This window comes from Trachypithecus francoisi, unplaced genomic scaffold, assembly GCF_009764315.1.
Source record: "Trachypithecus francoisi isolate TF-2019V2 unplaced genomic scaffold, Tfra_2.0 Lachesis_group16, whole genome shotgun sequence".
Classification (NCBI taxonomy): Eukaryota; Metazoa; Chordata; class Mammalia; order Primates; family Cercopithecidae; genus Trachypithecus; species Trachypithecus francoisi.
In genome coordinates this window covers 42050670-42071906 of record NW_022681461.1, presented here as the reverse complement: position 1 = coordinate 42071906, position 21237 = coordinate 42050670, and the positions used below count along the sequence as shown (strand labels likewise).

General features: G+C 36.8%; 2 long non-coding RNA genes across 3 annotated transcripts in view; one reads left to right on the top strand and one right to left on the bottom strand.

The window, feature by feature from the left end:
* The window catches only part of LOC117098578, a 65408-nt gene extending 44833 nt beyond the window's left edge, over positions 1-20575 (top strand). For both annotated transcript variants that reach the window (XR_004443476.1, XR_004443475.1), the window contains exons 5-6: positions 14581-14706; positions 19616-20575. This is a non-coding gene — a long non-coding RNA (uncharacterized LOC117098578). The remainder of the gene's footprint in view (positions 1-14580; positions 14707-19615) is intronic.
* Positions 12851-17039, bottom strand: LOC117098580. Its single transcript, XR_004443477.1, has 4 exons — positions 16693-17039; positions 15243-15288; positions 14552-14698; positions 12851-13070 (listed from the first exon to the last, which is right to left on the bottom strand). It is a non-coding gene; the product is annotated as an uncharacterized LOC117098580 (long non-coding RNA).
* Positions 20576-21237: the final 662 nt, after the last annotated feature.

Sequence of the window (21237 nt, the reverse complement as noted above, 5' to 3'; positions counted from 1 at the left end):
CCACAACAAAAACAGCAAAAACAGCTAATAAACAACTACATTTTAACAAAAATAATTAGAGAACATGATAGTATGTCAAAGGAGTAATAGAAACCCTGGTGTACACAGAAATTCAGGACAGCCATATAGAGAACAGAAGAAGACATCTGGCCTCCACTACTCCATTTCCCAACCAGGATCAGCTGGGAACCAGGAGGCATTATCTTTATAGAGAAAAGATAAGCAAGAGGAACCCAGCTGCCCACATCAATATCATGGACAATTACAGTCCTCGCCACTGAGGTCCCCTGCAGTCCTCACAGGTACTCAGCCCCCTGAGGGAGCTGCCTGAGGTCTACACAACTGTGCTCCCAACAGAGAAGCAACCAGTCCTGGGTCCCGCCCCCTGTGGCCTGTGCAGCTATTGTGCTCTGCCATGTTGGAGATAGAACTACTGCTGGAGTGTGTTGTGCTAAGTGGGCAAGTGCCCATAGCACCCCTTAATCCTTGAGGCAAGGCTGCTGCCAAACCACCCCATTCAGTGGTACGATATCCCCAAACTAAGCTGCAACCTGCTTTTACATGGGGCCAAGTGGCAGTGGAGCTGCTACACCTATTTACCCCTCCTAATCCCCAGGCACAGCTGTACCCAGACCCCTGAGGTTGGGGCTGAAGATGTACACTCTTCTGGGGAAAGTGTGCTTGGCATAACTGTTTCATCTACCTCTCTTAGATGTGACTGTGCCCGGTCTCTAAGGGCCTAAGCTGAAGCTGAATGCTGCCTCCTGGGAAAAAAGTGTCTTGGCAGAACTCCTCCATCTACTCCTTCCAAGTGCTGTTGAGCTGAAACTGCATTCCTCCTCCTAGAGAAATTAGGCTTTGGCAGAACCGTCTCATCTGTCTCTACCAATTACAGTGCTCTGCACCCTTGTGTCAGAACTGAAGCTGCCCAATACCTCCTGGGGAAAGTGTGCCTTAGTGGAGCTGCTCCATCTACTTTTCACAGTTGCTACTGCTGCATGCTGCCTCTTGTGGCCTCAGCTAAACCTATATATTTCCTCCTGTGGTAATGGTGCCTTGTCATAGTTGTTCCATATGCCCTTCCCAGTCACTGATGAACCCTGCCCCTAAAAGTCTGAGCTGAAGCTGCATACTGAGTCCTGTTGAAATGATGCCTTGGCAGAACTGCTCCAAAAACACATAGGCCTGGTGCCTATGTTAAAGCAGCATTCTGCCTCCCAATAAACACACCTGACACCAAAAAAGAAGCACACCAATAAACAAACCTGACTCCCAAAAACATCCTTTAGCTAAGTCTCCCCATTATGAGAAAAATAATGGGAAGACCCCAAAAGCCCTTGGCACCAAGGATTTTAACAACGTATGCTGTCACCACCACTTCCATGAACTTCAACAGCCTAGGCTACTGAAGTACCTGCAGTTATTGCTCATGTTGAATGCAGGTGAAGAAGCTGTATAATGACTATAGTACTACATCTACCACACCCTTCCTGAAAGACACAACAAGACTCAACTGCAGGCGAAGATCCTTCCCTGTGAAATCCACACTACAGAGCTCGGAGGAGGCAATTGTTCTACCAGAAGCACAGATACCAAAGCAGGAACTCAAGAAACATGAAAAATCGTGGAACTATGACAGCACCAAAGTAGCACAGTAACTCTCTGAAAAAGGCCCCAATGGAAAGGAAAATAACAAATTGTCAGAAAAAAAATTCAAAATAATGATCCTAAGGAAACTCAATAAGACAAAGAAAATGCAGGTAGACAATTCAACAAAATCAGGAAAACAATTCACAATATAAGTGAGAAAATGAACAAAGAAATAGCATAAAAAAGAACCAAAACTTCATCTAAAACTTCAATGAATGAAATAACAATAGAGAGCTTCAACAGCAGACTTAATTGAGCAGAACAAAGGTAGGTTATTTGAAATTACACAGTCAAAGAAAAAAAAAGACATAATAAAAAGAAGCGAATAAAGCTTACAAGACTTACAGGCCACCTTTAAGTGAAACAATATTCATATTGTGAAAGCCTCAGTAGGTGAAAAGATAGGCAAAGCATGCAGAATTAACCTATTTAATGAAATAATAGCTGAAGAATTTCCACATCTGGGAAGAGATATGAAAATCCAGATCTAAGAAGCTGAAAGGTCTGCAAATACATTCAACTCAAGAACGTGCTCTGTAAGGCATATTATAATCAAATTGTCAAAAGTTAAATGATGAAGAAAGAATTCTAAAAACATCAAGAGAACAACATCAAGTCTATTCCTGATATAAAGGAATCTTTATTAGACTAACAACAGACTTCACAGCAGAAACCCTAGAGGCCAAGAGAGAAAGGGAAGGTGTATTCAAAGTGCTGAAAGAAAAAAATTACCAGCCATGAATACTATATTCAGTAAAGCTATTCTTCAGAATGAGGAAGAAATAAATTCCTTCCAATACAAGCAAACACTGAGAGAATTCCTGGCCACTAGATCAACCTAAAAAGAAATGCTCAAAAAAAACCTACATCTGGAAGTGAAAAGATAGTAATCACCATCATAAAAACATGCAAATGCAGAAATCTCACTGGAAGAGCAGATACACAAATAAGAGAAAAGAATTATTCTATATCACTAGAGAAAACCAACAAATTGCATTGATAAACAATAAGAGAGAAATAAACGGACAGTGGATATGCAAAACAACCAGAAAACAATTAACAAAATGACAGGAGTAAGTCATTGCCTATCAGTAATAACTTTGACTGTAAAGAGATTAATCTCCCCCACTTAAAAAACACAGAGTAGATAAATGGATAATAAACTATGTCACAACTATATAATACCTACAAGAACTTTACTTCACCTATAAAAACACACATAGACCGAAAGTTAAAAAATGAGAAAACACATTCCATGCAATGAATTCAAAAGTGAATGGGAGTAACTATACTTAGATAAAACAGACTTTTAGTAAAAAAACATTTAGGGACTTCAACACACCATTTTCAGCATTGGAGAGATCATCTAGACAGAAAACCAATAAAGAAACATTAGCTCGAGATGGCAACAAAGACCAAATGCATCTAATGAATATTTACAAACAAACAATAATCTGATTAAATGGGCAAATTAGCTGAACAGACATTTTTCAAAAATAAGACACACAAATGGCAATAGGTATATGAAAAAAATGCTCAACATCACTACATTATCAGGGGAATGCAAATCATTGTGGATATAAAGATAAATATGGTAAGGCTTATGACTTAAAATAATTTTCAATCTAATGACCTGATGTTTTTGGCCAAATAGGTACTAAATAATGAAACGCTTTGTGAAGTCTCCTCGCTGTGACAGTTTAAAGATCAGAAATATCTTATATCTAGTCATTTAATTCATGGAGTACTTTATATTCTTCATCTTATTATTTTGTTTTTTAAGATGCTGTACCATAATTTTTTTTCTTATTTCTTTGAAGAATGTTATTTGTTTGGTGGTAGGAGTTGATTAGATATTCAGATCACTTTGGGTGGTATAATGTTTTTCACAGTATTCTTCCAATTTATGAACATAAACTGTTTTTCCATGTTTTTTGTTTTATACTTTTCCTGTTAGAAAGTTATTTTGCCTTCTTGGTTAAACGTATTCCTAGTCATTTTGTCTTTTTCAGATAATCTGTTGTAAATAGGATGGCTTTCTTGATTTCTTTTTCTGCTAGTTTTTGGTGGTGTATTGCAATGCTACTGATTTTTATATGTTGATTTCATATCCTGCAATTTTACTGAATGTTTTATCAGTGCTAAACGATTTTTGGTAGATCTTTTAGGTTTTTATGGACCTCAGTTGAAAAAATGAAAAAAAAAATCCATTTTTATTTTCAGTTATTCTATAACAGAATATGAATTCACGAATATAAAAATAAAATGCTAGTGGATTGGATAATTTTATTTTCTCTATGAGGCAATTTATGGCCCCTGAAGACAAAGCTATGGAATTCTTGCTTACACACTTTTTAATCTTCATCTTATATGTCCAGGCAATGATTCCCATGCTCTAGTAGTTCCTCACTTGCTTTCCCTAAGCAATAATTTGCAACATAATAAAATCACTTGTTAACCATTTTCAAGTGGCTTTTATCATTCAACAATCATGGCACATGAACAGGGTACTTAGCTATTTGTGTGACTTTTTCCTGTTTTAGGAATCCACTCTCAATTCCTTCAAATTTTTACTCAATTGTAGCATTCTCAGGGAAGCCTTTCCTGACCCCCTACTTAAAATCATTGCCCTCACTTCTTATCCTATTCCTTTCCCTTGCATTGTTTTTCTCCTCAGCACATAGCATTATCAACTATGTCATGTATTTTCCTTATCGATTCAGTTTTTTGTTTGGATGCCCCCCTAGAGTGTAAGCCCTAAGAAGGCAGGAAGTAGTTCCTGTTATCACGTCAGAGTTTTAGATCAGTTGCTAGTAAATTTTAGGAATTCAGTAATATATGTCAAATGAGTGAAGGGACAGCTTATAATTCCTCCGATTTTTCTCCCCTGGTGAAGAACAGATTTTCTTTTGCTGGCAGCTGCATTCATTTTTCTACTTCTTTCCTCAAAGATTCACTGAGTGAATGAATGGACTAAACTTGCCTTGTTATGCACTTTTTGGGTACCAGTTATCTACTTTTAATTTATAATAATAACGCATAAAGAATATTTACTATATGAAAAACACTTTATTTTTTAGTATTTGTTTATTTATTTACTTATTTTTTGAGACAAAGTCTCACTCTGTCACCCAGGCTGGAGTCAGTGGCAGGATCTAGGCTCACTGCAACCTCCACCTCCCAGATTCAAGTGATTCTCATGTCTCAGCCTCCCAAATAGCTAGGATTACAGGCATCCACCACCACGCCTGGCTAATATTTGTATTTTTAGTAGAGATGGGGTTTCACCATGTTGGCCAGGCTGGTCTCAAATTCCTGACCTCGGGTGATCCACCAGCCTCGGCCACCAAAAGTGCTGGGATTACAGGCATGAACCACCACACCCAGTTGCAAAATACTTTAAATACATAATGTCATTTAATTCTCACAAGAAACCTTTGAGATAAACATTATTTTCCCTGTGTCAGAAAGACCAAGGAGCAGAAAGATAAAGAGGCTGAATACCTTTCCTAAGGAAGGTCGCATAGTGAATAATAGTGCTAAGACTTGAACTATTTGTTAGTAAAACACATACTTTTAAACATATTACTGTCTTGCATTAAAGTTACAAGATGTGTAATGTTAGAGATGAAAATGATATTAGAAATTGCCTAAAACTTTCTTAAGTCAGATAAAGGAATGAGACCTAAAATGATTTGCCAGTGATGTGATACCGTTTATTGGAGGAGAAAAAGCAAGAAGAGCTTATGAACACATTTCCTGAAACACATTCGAGTACTTTCCTATTATACAAAGAATGGATGATGTTACAAATATCTTCTCATAAGCGTATGCAATGAGAAATTTTTGATGATTTCCATGGAGCTAGTATCAATGCAGAATTACATTCCATCTTACTATAATAGTTGATTAGACAGATCTGGACACATTCACATGCCTCCCACACACACATACACACACAGACACACACACACACCACACACACACACACACACACACATACACACACACAAACAGTATGGTCCTGGACAAAGACTACTGTTATAACCATAAAGATGTACATCAGATAATTCTTACTTGGAAAGTACGACCTTTGAAATCTTGAAAAAATTTCAGTGAACGCCCATTTTAAATCAATCAACAGTCAGATGCAAAATTTGAGATACACCAGGATGATTTTGGGAAGTTATCTAAAAATTCCTTTTTTTGAGTACCTATCAATATTTTGATGATGCCAAAATTTTTCCCTATAATATTTTCATAGTGTAATATATTAGATACAGGAAGCACACAGGAAGTATCTATTTCATTATCTGAACAACTTGATAGTACATAAGTATTATACAGCATTTGGTGTCTTCCATCCTACTTTTGCCACCTATTTATGAAAAACAAAATGAAAAAAAAGCTCATGTACTTACGACCTGTTTTTATTACCTTAAACTTGAAATTGTGTCCATTACCAATACCAAAATCTAGTTAAAGCTAGAAAAAATAATTTTCAGACCAATTATTTCAAAATAAAATTGTTTTTGGAAGATATATTCAAAATATGTATACTTCATTTTATTTTAAAATAGTTCCTTCTTGTAAGAGATTTAAAAAACACATACAGAGAGTTCATTTGTACTTCTCATTCAGCTTCCCCTAATGATAAGTATCTTACCTTACTACAGCATATTATAAAAACCAGGAAATTTACATTAGTACACTGCTATTAATTCAATTGGATTTCACTAGTATCATAAGAACTAATTTTTTAAGTAGAATTTATACTTACATGAACTTTTATTACATATGTTAATTCATGCAGCAATCACCATAATCAGGATAGAGACTTCAGCATTCATGTTACTACTCTGTAAATATCTTCTTTCTCTTAACTTCTGGCAACCACTGATTTTTTCTCCCTCATTATTAATTTTGTATTAATAATGGATAATAATATATAATATTATGGGTAATAATATATAAATTGAATCATATAGTATATAACCTTTTCAGATTGTCTTTTTCTTCACTCAACATAAAGTCCTTGAGATCAATGCGAGTTGTTACATGTAACTGTAATTTGTTCCTTTTAATTACTGAGCATCCTGTTTTAGGGATATATCATTAATGTTTGTTTATATGTTCACCCTTTGGAGTCATTTGGGTGGTTTCCAGGTTTTAACTATTACAAATGAAACTTCTGTGAAAATTTACGTACAGGTGTTTGTGGGAGCATAATTTTTCATTTTCTTGTAATAAATATTCGAGAGTGTAATTGCTAGATCTTATGCCAAATGTACATTTAACCTTACAAGAAGTTACCAAACTTCCAACACGGCCATGTGTCCCAATTTTTAACTGGTGTGTGGCCTTATAATTCTATAAAGCAAAATCTTTATTTACCTAGTCACACATTACAGTCACTGCACCTGAAATGGTAAAAATCGCCGGGATTAGACACCCAGAGAGTCTTTATTAATTACTTCAGGTCATTGGGCCATATGTGCTTTAATTATTTTCCAAGCTAATGTGATTCTAGTTGTGTACTGAGATAAAGCTTGACCATCAATTAAATTGCACATAATGAGAGAAGCAAAAATTTTCCACTGGTGTTGCTTTGAATCTGTAATCCCTCAATTTACTCCCATAAGAACCAGTTTTAATTGAGGTTCTTTCCCTGAGGGGGTTCCACTTTTTCAGAGGAAAAATATGATACTCACAACATCCAATGTTCACAACTGATGTATACATCATACTTAGTATTTAATGGTAACATAGCATTAGAACAAAGGTTTTTCAAGTTTATAACATCCACAATTAAATAACTTTCAAAGAGTTAGATGCAGGAAGCTCAATATTTTAGTGGTTATTCCAAGGTGATCCACGGAAAGGCCAGAGTGGAATAGCATCTAAGATCCTTGAAATGTTATGTAAAACTTTAAACTTTGAGATTCAATTCCCTTTTTTATGCATAGATCTTCCTAAAACACATTATCCTTGACTTCTCTCTTTTCCTTTCACTCTGAATATCTTATTTTTAATTGTGTTCATCTATCATCTCTCTTGCACTCTCTTTCTCTCTACTACCTACCTACCTACCTACCTATCTACTATCTACCTAACTATTTATCTGTCCTAAAATTCACCACAGCAACGTACATGCAAATTCCCCAGGCTATGAAAATCAGCATAATATATGTAATATTTGGTCTCATTTTGTCAGGAGTAGTTGGATATTAACCAGTATCTAGAATTATTATTCAAACCAGATAGGAGATAATATTTAGTTTTCTTAGACTTTGTGTGTCAGAATCCTTAATATTTTGGTGCCAAAAGTAAATTCTGTAGTGTGATTATTAATATTACAGCCAACTCCGTATTTAGCCCACCCCTCACTTTTTAAAAACTAAAGAACAGAAAGCACTTAAGCAAAATCTTAAATAACGTGTCTTCTAAACTAAATTTCTAGATGGGTATCAGTTGTTTCTACTGCATGTATTAGCTTGGTATTAGCTGCATTTGGCTCAGTCACAGACATTGTCAGCAGAAACCAGAGTGATCAATACAAATCTGCTGATGGGGTCTGTTTCTGTACAAAAACAGAGATCAACAGAAAAGCAATACTTGGAACACCTGTGTTGCAAAATTTTACATTTTCTCTTCTTCCTATTGAAACATCACAGAAAAATTTGTCAGACTTTATGAATTATCTATATTTCCATATCAAATTGCTAAAATTATCACACAGTAAGTTAATATTTCAGGCTTAGATTTTTGAAAGAGGACATCGTGGCCACAAGTTATCATTACAAGATAACTGTTGTAGTCACGACATTTTGCATGCAAGGAAGCGGAACCACTCAAGTTATTTTAAGAAAAGTTTAGCATGGTGCTATAGAATATATATAAATCTAAGAAGAAGAGCCATTAAACAAGGCTTTGAAAGTAGTCAGAGGCTTAGGATCCTCCCTTCCCAGTAGTGATGCCAAGGGGAAGATAAGATGGCAATCTGCTCTCTCCAAATCCACTGCAAAGTATCCCCCAGTTGAACTGTTTAAAAGAGTCGTTGCTCTGCAAGCTCTCAATTCAAGAGCATATATGGAAGTAAAAGCAGTATGCATTTCCTCTCAACGTTTGGGGACATTGATTTTCGATTTTTAAATCTATTATATCCCTTAGTTCATACAACAATCTTATGAAAGTATGTCCTAGTAGTACTACCACTTTATACATAAAAAGATTAAACAGAGAGAGCTTAAGGAGCTCTCCTAGGATCATACAGCTAATATGTCACAGAGCTTGAGTTTGAAACTAGGGTTTCACAATTACAAGACACTTCAACATCAGAAATATCTTTTTTATTTTTATTTTTAAGAGACAGTGTATTGCTCTGTCACCCAGGCGGAGTGCAGTGGGTGTGATCATGGCTCATTGCAATGTTGACCTCCTGGGCTCAAGTGATCCTTCTGCCTCAGCCTCCCAGGTAGTTAGAATTACAGTTGTGCACCACTACACCCAGCTAATGTTTTAAAAAGTATTTTTTGTAGAGATGAGGTCTCATCATGTTGCCTAAGCTGATCTTGAACTCCTGGCCTCAAGCGATCCTCCTGCCTGGGCCTCCCAAAGGGGTGGGATTATAGGCTTAAGCCACTATGCCCAGCCAGAAAGATCTTTAGGCAAGAAACAACTGATTTTACCATTGAGTTTTACCGTAATCATTTACCATTGAATAGCGTTTAGAAAGTCATGGTTTGCTAATGATAATCTCAAAAATCAAGTTCAAGTTTGATTTCTCATTTCTCAGCTTTCCATTCTTTCCTCCTCTGACTCTTCCTCTATTTCTGATTTCCAAGTCTTTCCTTTCAGGAGTAAAATCAAAAGCCACCCCTCCCAACATATTATCCCAAAATGTTAACTTAGAAACTCTGTTTTCTCCAGCTCCTACTATCATGTTTTAAGTTTAAATATGATGTGTCAATGTAGGTTGATCAATTGTAAAAATACACAATTTTGGTGGGGGATGTTGATAATAGTGAAGGTTATTGTGTGAGTGCAGGAGATAAATGACATATTTCTGTACCTTCCTCTCAGTTTTGCTGTGAATCTTAAACTGCTCTAAAAAAATAAAGTGTTTTTAAAAAGTCTCTATTTGAATATTCAATGACTAGGCTGATGCTTAAAGTTAATCCTCATAAGAATACAGTCTGCCTACTTAAATTTTAGTAGGCATTTGAAGCTACGTATATAAAATATTCCATCTCTGTCACCCATTAGTTTGTATCCTGATTCTGCCCCTTGTCTGTCCATATTTTAGGTTTTCAGTTTCCTAGTCATAGTATATTTGACTCTCATTGCCAACTAATTGAATATTAGCACTTTACAGCTTTGAAAGCCACAGACTTTCTTACCTCCTTGTGAAGGAAATCTCAGTAAGACAAAAGTGATAAATTGCTCCTTCCCTTACAGCTGAGGAGGGTAGGTACTATTCAGCATTACAAAGCTTTTCTTCCAAAAGTTATTTCTAATGACAGAACCTTGTGAAACCACACCCAAATTATAGAGACTATTTGTTTCTGGAGTAATTTTTAAGCTCTAATAAGAAGTCTATAACCTGTATTTGTTATCTTCATAATATGTTGTCCTATTAAAAACTAAGTTGAAGTCAGGTGCTGTGGCACATGCCTATAGTCCTGGTTACTTTGAAGACTGAGGCGTGAAGATCATTTGAGTCCAGTAGTTCCAGGCTGCAATGAGCTATGATCGTGCCTGTGAATAGCCACTCCATTCTGTCCTGGGCAACACAGTATGATAAAGTCTCTAAAATAACAATAAATAAATATATTTTAAAAATTAAATTGAAATCTCTATTTTCTGAAAAGTTTAGGCAATTATGAAGGTTTTTAAAAAATCAGGGGATTTTTAACATATTTTCTTTCTCATGGAAAAGGTAAAAACAGTAAGACTGTGATTATGTATGTTTTGTATTAAATAAACAATTTTGTAGTTTAATCTTATTTAAATGATCAGATATAAATATAGTTATGTGCATATACATTTATATTTTATATATTTGTATATATTTTCCCAAACTACACTGGTTACATTACTTTTATTTATGACCTAATTTATCTAGTACTGCTAATTTAATTATGTTTATTTATCTGTAGATGATGATTTTTTTTTTTTTTTTTGAGACAGAGTCTCACCCTGTGTCCCAGACTGGAGTGCAGTTGCAGGGTATTGGCTCACTGCAACCTCCGCCTCCCGGGTTCAAGCCATTCCCCGCCTCAGCCTCCGGAGTAGCTGGGATTACAGGAGCCCACCATCACGCCTGGCTAATTTTTGTAGTTTTAATAGAGATAGGGTTTCACCATCTTGGCCAGGCTTCTCTTGAACTCCTGACCCTGTGATCCACAGCCTTGGCCTCCCAAAGTGCTGGGATTACAGGTGTGAGTCACTGTGCCAGGCCTTGCAGATGATTTTTGTCCCCCTGAGGACAAATATGTGTGGCTAAGCAAATTTTCTGTTAGTGAGATGATATTCTAGACATGGAGTTTCTTTATTTTGACAGTGGTTTATGCTACTTGAGGCATTGCACTTCTTCTCTGACAGCAACACGTCTTATTTAAAAATTGTCTCTTGGCCAGGCACGGTGGCTCACGCCTGTAATGCCAGCACTTTGGGAGGCCGAGGCGGGCGGATCATGAGGTCAGGCGATCGAGACCATCCTGGCTAACACGGTGAAACCCCGTCTCTACTAAAAAATATAAAAAATCACCCGGGAGCGGTGGCGGACTCCTGTAGTCCCAGCTACTCTGGAGGCTAAGGCAAGAGAATGGCGTGAACCCGGGAGGCGGAGCTTGCAGTGAGCCGAGATCTAGCCACTGCACTCTAGCCTGGGTGACACAGCGAGACTGTCTCAAAAATAAATAAATAAATAAATAAATAAATAATAAATAAATAAATAAAATGAAATTGTCTCTTCAGGAAGTAGCTTGTAGCATTAGCCCTTGTGGCTTCAGCCCTGTAGAAAACACTGGGTACTGGAAATTCTAAGAGTAGAGTCTGAATCAGTTACTTTAAAGCCATTTAATTAATTAGCTGAGTAATTGCACTACTACTCCAGGGCCCATGTCTCATCTCAGACCCTGAGTTGTTCTGGCCACTGCTCAGGATACACACAACTTTAATCTGAGGTCTTTGGATAACATGAGGCTGTAAATTAATCAGCTCTATTGGGTTTATTATTTTATCTGATTCTATAGTTTTATGTATGGAAAAATTATCATGTCTATGGTTTGCTCATGATAATATTCAGTTTATTAATGCTACAGTGCATACTTAAATTTATTCTATAATTTCAATTTGAGGAGTAAGGGAACCCATTCTATTTAGTCAGGTATCATAAATTGGAAGTGTCTATAAAGCTAAAAAATTATAATAATTGTGTTTGTGAAAAGAAAGAAATATTACTCCCCTATATCATGTTTATTAAGGGAAATAACCAATATAACAAAATTCAGATATAATAAATTGAATGTAAGTTATATTACTGGAATTGCAAATATAAATGGACATCTGCTAAAGGTAGAGGATTTAAAAAGGTAATATTAATGGTAGCCAATTTCCTCCTAAATCATTTTTATAAGATTTCATTTTAAGATGATATATTTGTGATTTCTATACTTTGCAAACTCAATAAACATCTCTGTATATTATGATTTAATACAGCAATTTATTGAATAAACATATTACACTTTTCATTTTCCTTGTGTTTGCTCCCTAAGGAATCTAAATTGTATTTACAGAAACAGAACTAATTTTCAAAGTGTCCCTTTAAGGAAGAGGAATTAGGAGGAAAAGCCTACAGAAGCAAAACTTACAGTGATGGGCAAAAAGGAAAATAGCATCTAATAATATAGTCCCATATGCTACATTTATTCAGATGGAATAAAAAAATATTTTATTTTATCTAAAATTAATAATATTTATTAATAATCATTTATAGCTCTGTCATATAGGCATAATATAAGGATAAAAGGAAAAATCTGTAAGTTCTTGATGGGCTACTAGGCTTGAACTTACAAAACCTCATCCATAGTAATTTATGCCCCATGTAAAGTATAGATATTTGGGAATAGATTTAACTCTTAGGTATAAGTAGTAAAGTTGCAATCATTTCTGCAATTCCAAACCTATTCATTGGTGTTATCTTTTGTGCTCAGCCTTGTGCTCATTGGTAGGTTCACAAGCACAGGATCCAGAATCCTTGAAACTCTTTGTAAAGGAAGAAAACCTTAGATAAGGAATGGCCACAGTTGAACTGCTAAAACCAGCCTACTTATGTGCTCTCTTTGTGCATCCATCTGCAAGTAACCAAGCATTCACAAAGGCCATCAGGCTAGACTAGAGCCAAGAATGAGTTATTTCTGCAAAAGAAAAAGTTTGATTTTTTAGTGCCAAAAATAGTTCTCTGGCTACTGTCTTACATTTGGTTTGATAATAGCAAAAAGTATAGAGTAATTGCCTTAGTAGATTTTTAACATTTAAAATATAGTACCCAGATAGAAATCTTCCTTATTAAAATCATGAGCTAAAAGTATATTTCTTACCTGATACTGTATATAAAAACGTTTTCCTATGGTGTTCCCCTATACAGATATTTTCAATAACAATATGATTTCCTAAAGACGTTGTAAAGATAATATAAGGATGTCAATAAAAACTAACAAAAACTCAGCTGGGCAAGGTGGCTCACGCCTGTAACCCCAGCACTTTGGGAGGCCCAGGCAGGCGGACCACGAGGTCAGGAGAACGAGACCATCCTGGCTAACACGGTGAAACTCCGTCTCTACTAAAAAAATACAAAAAAGTTAGCCAGACGTGGTGGCGGGTGCCTGTAGTCCCAGCTACTCGGGAGACTGAGGTAGGAGAATGGCATGAACCCGAGAGGCAGAACTTGCAGTGAGCCAAGATCATGCTACTGCACTCCAGCCTGGGTGACAGAGCAAGACTCCATCTCAAAAAATAAATAAATAAATAAATATAATAATAATAACAATAATAAAAACTGGCATATATTGAATGTCAATGTAATTGGTGATTAAAGTTGAGAAAATAAAGATTTCTCATTCAAAGGAACCCAGTAAATATGATATATTATTTTAAATGCTGCGACAGAATTATTCAAAGTTATAAATGTTCTATGGAAAGAAAAAAAGCTAATCCTTAAATTTAAGGAATGGTTTCCAGATGAGATAAAATATGCACAGAGTTTTAAATACTAAATGGTAATTTTGATAGGTAAATCGTGATGGACAAAATATATGAATTAACAATCACTAACTACAATTTCCTTCCAGACTGCTATCTTTTCTTACTCTCTCATCCCTCCTCCCATTTCTCTTTTCTTGATTTAATTATAGCTGTTTGAGCCAATTCTATTCAAGTGGGACAGTTATTCCCTCTGTCCCCTTTCCCTGAGCTTTCTTTTTTAATTTAAAGGAATTATAGCCACTATATCCTTAGTTCCCTTTACTCTAAGACCCCGACCAAAAGTTCAAAATCGCACATTTTTCCCCCTTTGCCTTGTATTAAACTTTGGTTAGGCTTCTCTTCTCCCCACAGGCCCCTGTATTTGTCCTGTACTCAGTCCTGAGCAAGGACTAAAATGCAGAATTTACTCTCTTTAACAGCTATCAAGAGAACTGGCCTATCAGACTCCTCTGTCATGCCTTCTACTCACTCCCCATTGCTTGCCCAATTTCCTCTTAAAAATTTTTGCTCTCCCTGGTTACTTTTTCCTATAAGAGGAAAGACATGTTCTGTTTGATTTTGAGATACTAGCAGATTTCTGAGACTGGAGCACTCTCAATATTACAATAATTATTTTGAATAAAGTCTTTCTTACCTAAGTCTGAATTAGTTTTTCTTTGGCAGAGACTGGTGCTGAGTCAGGTTGATTGCTGATTGCCCCTTGGACTATACCATCTGCACCGAGGTTTTGATGCTGGCTTCTCTGACCCTGTGCATCCTTCCTAGCTGGACAAATCCGGATCTATGGTGGTGAGTAGCAAACCTTAATTCAGTATTCCAGATATTTGTCTTTTGTAGCGGGATAAGAAGTTATTTTTATACTGTTAAATGAGGCTCTTCAGAGTTCATTTCTGTTGAGCAAGACCTTTCCTAGGTAGAGGTCTTCTTGGTTCCTTCCAAGTGGAGATTTAATCCCTGACTGTTGTTGAGCAGGACTCTTCTTAGCTTTTTTCTACTACGTGCTTAGTTTTTTTCTGACTTTTTGTGAGATCTCTTTGGTTATCTGTATACCAGCCTAATCTCATGCGTAATTCTCACTTTCATGGCGTTCTGTCTCCTCTGCCCCTGCTGATTATATGCTCTGCCACTGGGCACTCATTCAGTCTAATTTCTTCAAAAATGGTATTTTCACAAAGTATAATTTGAAACTATAATCACCTCTCTAAATTTCTTGAGATCTCCCCAAATATGTTCATCTCTTATGAGCCCTTGAATCCAACAGTTCAAAATTTTCTCTAAACAGTAGAGTGCACAAACTATCTGCGAGATTAAGTTAGACAACTTACTATAAGATTTTCTCCTTTCCAAGTTCCCTTCTGCGTCTTCTGTATCCTATAATGCCAAACACAGCATTTTATTAAATTCTGTAACCCCTGTTAATCCGTTAATCAGAGATCTACTCTCTCATTGGAATGTTAATATTTTATGTTCACCTAAGGAACTAACCCTGAAGTCCTGAACTTTCTTCAGTTTGCCTTTAACCTCTGATATCTCTGATAGATCACACCAGTTTTCTTGCCCAGTTCACTGCTCCCCAAGCCCTTAAAAATCCCCACATTCAAAATTCCTCATCACATTCCTTCCTGGCTCAATTTTGCTATGGGTTTGCCAGATGTAGGGCACAACTGTAGGATACCTTAAAGGTGAGGAGAGACCCTAGTATGCACCCTTCGTAAGAATCCTCTACAACCCGAGGCAACTGAAGGTCTCAAAACCTACTATCCAAGCTGACAAAGCACTCATGATTTCTACCTGTAGTCCCTCAATGCACCAATTTCCTGTTAAAAAAAAAAAAAAAAAGCAGAAAATGTCACTAGTTGGTCCAAGATTTGCAAGTCATAAAGAGGAATGTAAATCAAGATTCCCTGTGGTCTCAAATACACTATTGCTATCCTTATTTCCATACCTTCCAACACCACTCATTTTGCTGTTGTCATTGTGCTCTGCTTCTCACAGCCCCTTTAGCCTATTTCCCTATTTTCTTTTACATGAGAAGATCAAGAATATGCTTACTTACTTATGACTCAGGACTTATAGAAGCTCTCGCTTAATTTTCCCAGACAATAACTGCAAATTTAAAGAATTCGATCTTCCCTTGCACTTTAGTACTCAATATAATCTGTAGATACTTTTCATCTTTGTTCTAAGGCACTCAATAATTCTTTGCAAGATACCCAGTACTTATTAAAAGTCTTGGCTAGGAAGAGACCTAAGGTCTCAGAAGTTCTGTTTCTGTGCCCTCAAGTGTACAATTTAAGCAACGATTATTTATCCTCAGGGAAAAATGTTTATCCCCATATCTTATCAAGACATTTTGTAACTATATCTTGCCCCAAAACCAAGGGATAGTTGAAGGACTTTGGGGGGCTGCTTAGTTATTGTAGAATAAATTCTTAGCTTTTCTGCTATAGCATTCCTTTTATATGGTGTGACTGAAGAGCTTGTATCTGAATCTCTACAATGGGACTCAGCTTTTTTTTTTTTTTTTTTTTTGTCGAGGGAGGAAGAGTTTCATTCTTGCTGCCCAGGCTGGAGTGCAATGGCATGATGTTGGCATCTCGGCTCACCACAACCTCTGCCTCCCAGGTTCAAGTGATTCTCCTGCCTCAGCCTCCCAAATAGCTGGGTCTATAGGCATGCACCACCATGCCCTGCTAATTTTGGATTTTTAGTAGAGAAGGGGTTTCTCCATATTGGTCAGGCTGGTCTCGAACTCCCAACCTCAGGGGGACTCACCTTCTTTAAAATAATTTGAATCTCTAAAGACCTTTCTTTCCTCCATGCCCACTTTAAACCTTCGTAACTTCCTTTTGCTTTTCTCCCTGTGTGTTTATGAAAGAGAAGGACATGCCTTAGACATCTCAAAAACATAATGAAAATGAGAGGCCAATGGGATACTTTAACCCCATCCTAGATACTATAACTCAAGGTTTCCCTTCTTGCCTGAAAGCAGTTGCAGCAACTGTAAAATTACTTCAAACCACAGCTGACCTTGTTTGGATTGTATCTTGAACATCTATTTATTTTATGCAGCTCCGGCCCTTATCCTAATGGAAAACACCCAGCATTTTTTATTTTCACCTCTAACGAAATTCTTCTCTTCACTTCTTCTTATATTACCATCGACTGCTCTCAAAATCTCAATCCTGCCACTATATTCCCTCTTCCGACTGAAGAGAAATTACACGATTACATTATGAAATTCAAGCCTTAATCCTCAGCAACATTGACCACTCAGAGATCCCCCTTAAAAATCCAGACTTTGTCTTCTGTGCTGATGGTTTATATCTCTGCCCCTCAGAAAAAAAAATCCAGGCAAGTTATGCCATTACGATTTTTAAAACTCCATAGAACATAAACTTCTACCTGGCACAAGGCACCTCAGATCACTAAACTTTTAGCTCTCTTAACAGCTTGATTTTTGGCTAAAAAGAAAAGAGTTAATATCTACACAGAGAGTAAACACGCTTTTTGGACAGTACATGATTTTAGTATTGTATGGAAAACGAGAGGATTTATAACAACTTTGAGGACATCAACTAAAAATGGACACAAGTGTCTATCCCCTTAGCTTCATACTTAAAGTAGAAGCTCACATGGATGACAAAACCCCAGAACAACAAAAAAAAGTCACTGCCTGACAATATGTTTACCTGCCAGCTTACAAATCTATTCCAATTTCAAACAACCAGAAAAAATCTTAAGCTGTCTACACTTACCAACTGAGCCCCTAACAAAAGAACTTAGAATCTCCCCCATTTAAAGCCCCCTAATGTGAAAGAACAATTGGAAACAAGTTGGATGCTTTACCTTCCCAGATGTACTTTGGAGACACCCAGATGGCCACTTGGCTCTCTCACCTGAAATTTAGTCACTGGCCTTTACAAGATCATTCAACATGGGAGAAAGAGACTAAATCATGTCTTCTGCCAACATTGATGAGGAAGTTTTACTCCTATCTGAAACAGTCTTCTTGCGAACTCCAGGAATTCCAACCTTGAGTTTATGGCTCTCAACTAAAAGGATGTAAAATCTACTCTGAATGGAAGTTCAACTCAATTGGAGATCTTAAGCTAATCCATGCTCTGTTTTTTCAGACTTCTAGAATACAATGTCTACACAACAAATTAGACAGCTTTCCCAATAACTTCCCATCAAGCAGATGACAGCTTTACCAATGTAGCTCTACCAACAACATTGGAACAAAACACTGAGATTTTCCTTCCTATACATATATTTTTACCATTTTCTTTCTCCTATGTTCCTCCATTGTCACCTTTGCCGTCCATATAACTTTCCTCATTGTAACTGCAGACTTTCATAATGAGTCCTTGTAGTATTTCCTTCTCCTCTTCACAAAAACTTCTTTAATAATTATTCTATCTCAGTACTCCGTAAGAACCCCAGAATCTATGGGTATTCTTTTACTCCATGTGTAGCACAATCTCAAAACCTTACTTTTAATTGCTGATTATATACTCTTTTTTCCTTTGGAAGCCTCTAGTTTATTCCAAATTCCTATACCACTATTAGGCTTACAGGCATTTATTATGGGCTGAATTTTACTCTGTTCCAAAAATTCGCATGCTGACGTTCTAACTCTCAGCATTTTAGAGTATGATTGTACATGAAGATATTATAGAATTTTTACAGAAGTAATTAAGTGAAAATAAAGTTGTGAAATGGACCTGAATACACTGTGACTGGTATCTTTATAAGAGAGGAAAGTTGGACAGGGATATGTGCAGACGAAAGACTATGTGAAGACACAGGGAGAAGACAGCATCTATAAACCTAGGAGAGAAGCCTGGAACAGGTATTTCTTTCATGGTCCTAAGAAGAAACCAACTCTGCCAACATTCTGATCTCAGACTTCTAGTCTCTAGACCTGTGAGAAAATAAATTTCTGTTGGTTAAGGCACTCATTATGCAGCATTTTGTCACAGAAGTCCTAGCAAGATAATCCTCTATTTTTTATATTATCACTTTGGAGCCGTTTAGCTTTTTCCTTTAGACTTCAAAAGGAGTCTTCCTCAGTATCAACAGTTTTCAATAGGGCAATCTATACTTCCACCACAACATCACCAAAGGCCTTTTCATGGGCTTAATTATTTGCAATTGCCCCTACTTTTCCATCAATACAAATACTACAGTATTATTACGGGTGATAAGAGTACATTGCCTTGTTATATGAATCTTAAAGATAATCCTGGTGATCCTAAGCATAATTGTGCCTGGTATGATTGGGACTGTCTTGTGAACAACAAACATGACTTTCTTCAATCTCAAAATTTCCCATTTGGACAGAATAACATCCTTATCAAAACAGCTCATGTGAGCTCTAAGGTACAAATCCATGGGACAGTCACACCTGTGAATCCTGTTCAGTCCCTAATGAGACACATTGTATTAAGGTAATGGTGCTTATTGATGTCTGCTTGACAATTGCACTAGATCCTGTTTTCTGGCTAATCTTACTAGCCATTATCAGACTTTTAACTAAATTGCTTTCTTTTCTCACTTTAACTAATCTACTACATTTCCTAGGCATTGGACAATCAAAAATATCTGTAAACCATATTATAGCTGCAAGGTTAGGTACAGAATCCCCATCCTAGAAGGAGGCTATGACCTTTATTTATTTATTTTTTTTCTCCAGGTTCTTAAGAAGCCTTGGAACAAGAGGATAAGAGATTGAGAGTAAACTTAAAAGACTACTGCAGCAGTTCACATATGAGCAAACTTTCTGCCTACAATTGCTGTGGACTGGTCAGGCAGTTTGCTGGAATTTGTACATATTCAGTTGTTTGCTCCTGAAATAACCAAGACTGCAGAAAGTCTTACCAAAGCCACCAACATCATTGCCAAAGTACTCCAGAAACTCCAGTGAATGGCTGTCTACAATGATCTAGATTTGGGCATGATTCTGGCTTCTCAATTGTTGTGCATATGTTCCCTGAAACCTCTCTAATATACATGCTAAAACTAAAAATATTGAGACCACAAACTTGGAAATTCATCAAACTACCCACTATTTAAGGATATTTTCAATGTCCTAGAATCTCCTTAACTGCCACCATCTGAACCGCAAACCTTGGCATTGCTCCTCTATTTCATGTTTAATAGTTATTTTTCTACAATATTCCTAGCCATAGCTCTCATTAAAAACCTGATCTCTAAGACCCTTCAACAACAGTCGAACTACAAGTTGGCAGATGATACAGCTAGTCCCTTAATGCCAACAAGAATGTGAAGGCTCGCTCAACCCCTAAAAACTACTTTGACCAATCTCAGTTCATGATTCCTATTCCGTCCTTAGTAGTGTTTAAAGACAAAGGCAGTTTGTCTTAAACAATGGGGGGGGGTGCGGGTTAGCAGGGAGGGACTGACCTGTGTTCACAATTGCTCATTTCTTACCCTTGGCCATGTCTTGACTAAAATTTGGAAAGGCTTATCTCTTTCCCACAGGCCTTTGAATTTGGGGTTGCCCCCAAGCTTGAGCAAGCATTAAAATGCAGAACATGCCCCTCTTATTACTGTTTCCTGAGAGTCAGCTGACCACTGGGAGGCATGCTTCCTGTCTGATCACTCTGCTTATGCTGTCTGCTCATCCATACTTTCTTACCTAATTTCCCCTTAAAAATTTCTGCTGACTCTGGTGACCTTTCCCGATGAAAGAAAAGTCTTTTTCTGTTTCCTTGTGTAACTTATGCAGATTTCTGAAATAAAAAGTTTTCTCTACTACAAGTCTATTTGAGTAACGTCTGTCTTTATTAAGTCTGCATATGTCTTTGACACCCTCAATCCGTTCATATATTGATAACCATGATGGGACACCTATATGTTTAATTTTACACATGCCTAATGGCTGATTTTAAATTAGCCTTTGTTGCTCAAAGGCTTCTCACTTTTATCTTCCATCGTTTGGTTCTGAAATGTGTACAGCTTTTCTAACATTCAAGGCCCTGAATTTCTGAATTCAATGCCCTTTTATCTGTGTTTGCAAGACTATCATTTCTTTTCTGAACTTGTTGCCTTCTTAAAATACCTTACCAAAACCAGCCAACAAAAACCCACACACAACTGCTAACACTTGTTTTCCCGACTTGTTCCTCTGAGCCTTCATGTCCATTATTATATGATCTGCCTTCTGAGTTACTGTTTTACCAGAATTTGGCCACTACATGAAATGGGTCTCCATCTGTCCACCCTCTAACAGTTGCCTTACTACCCACTGCCTGCCATTTAAGCAAAACCACATATTTTAATTTTTTTTTCTTG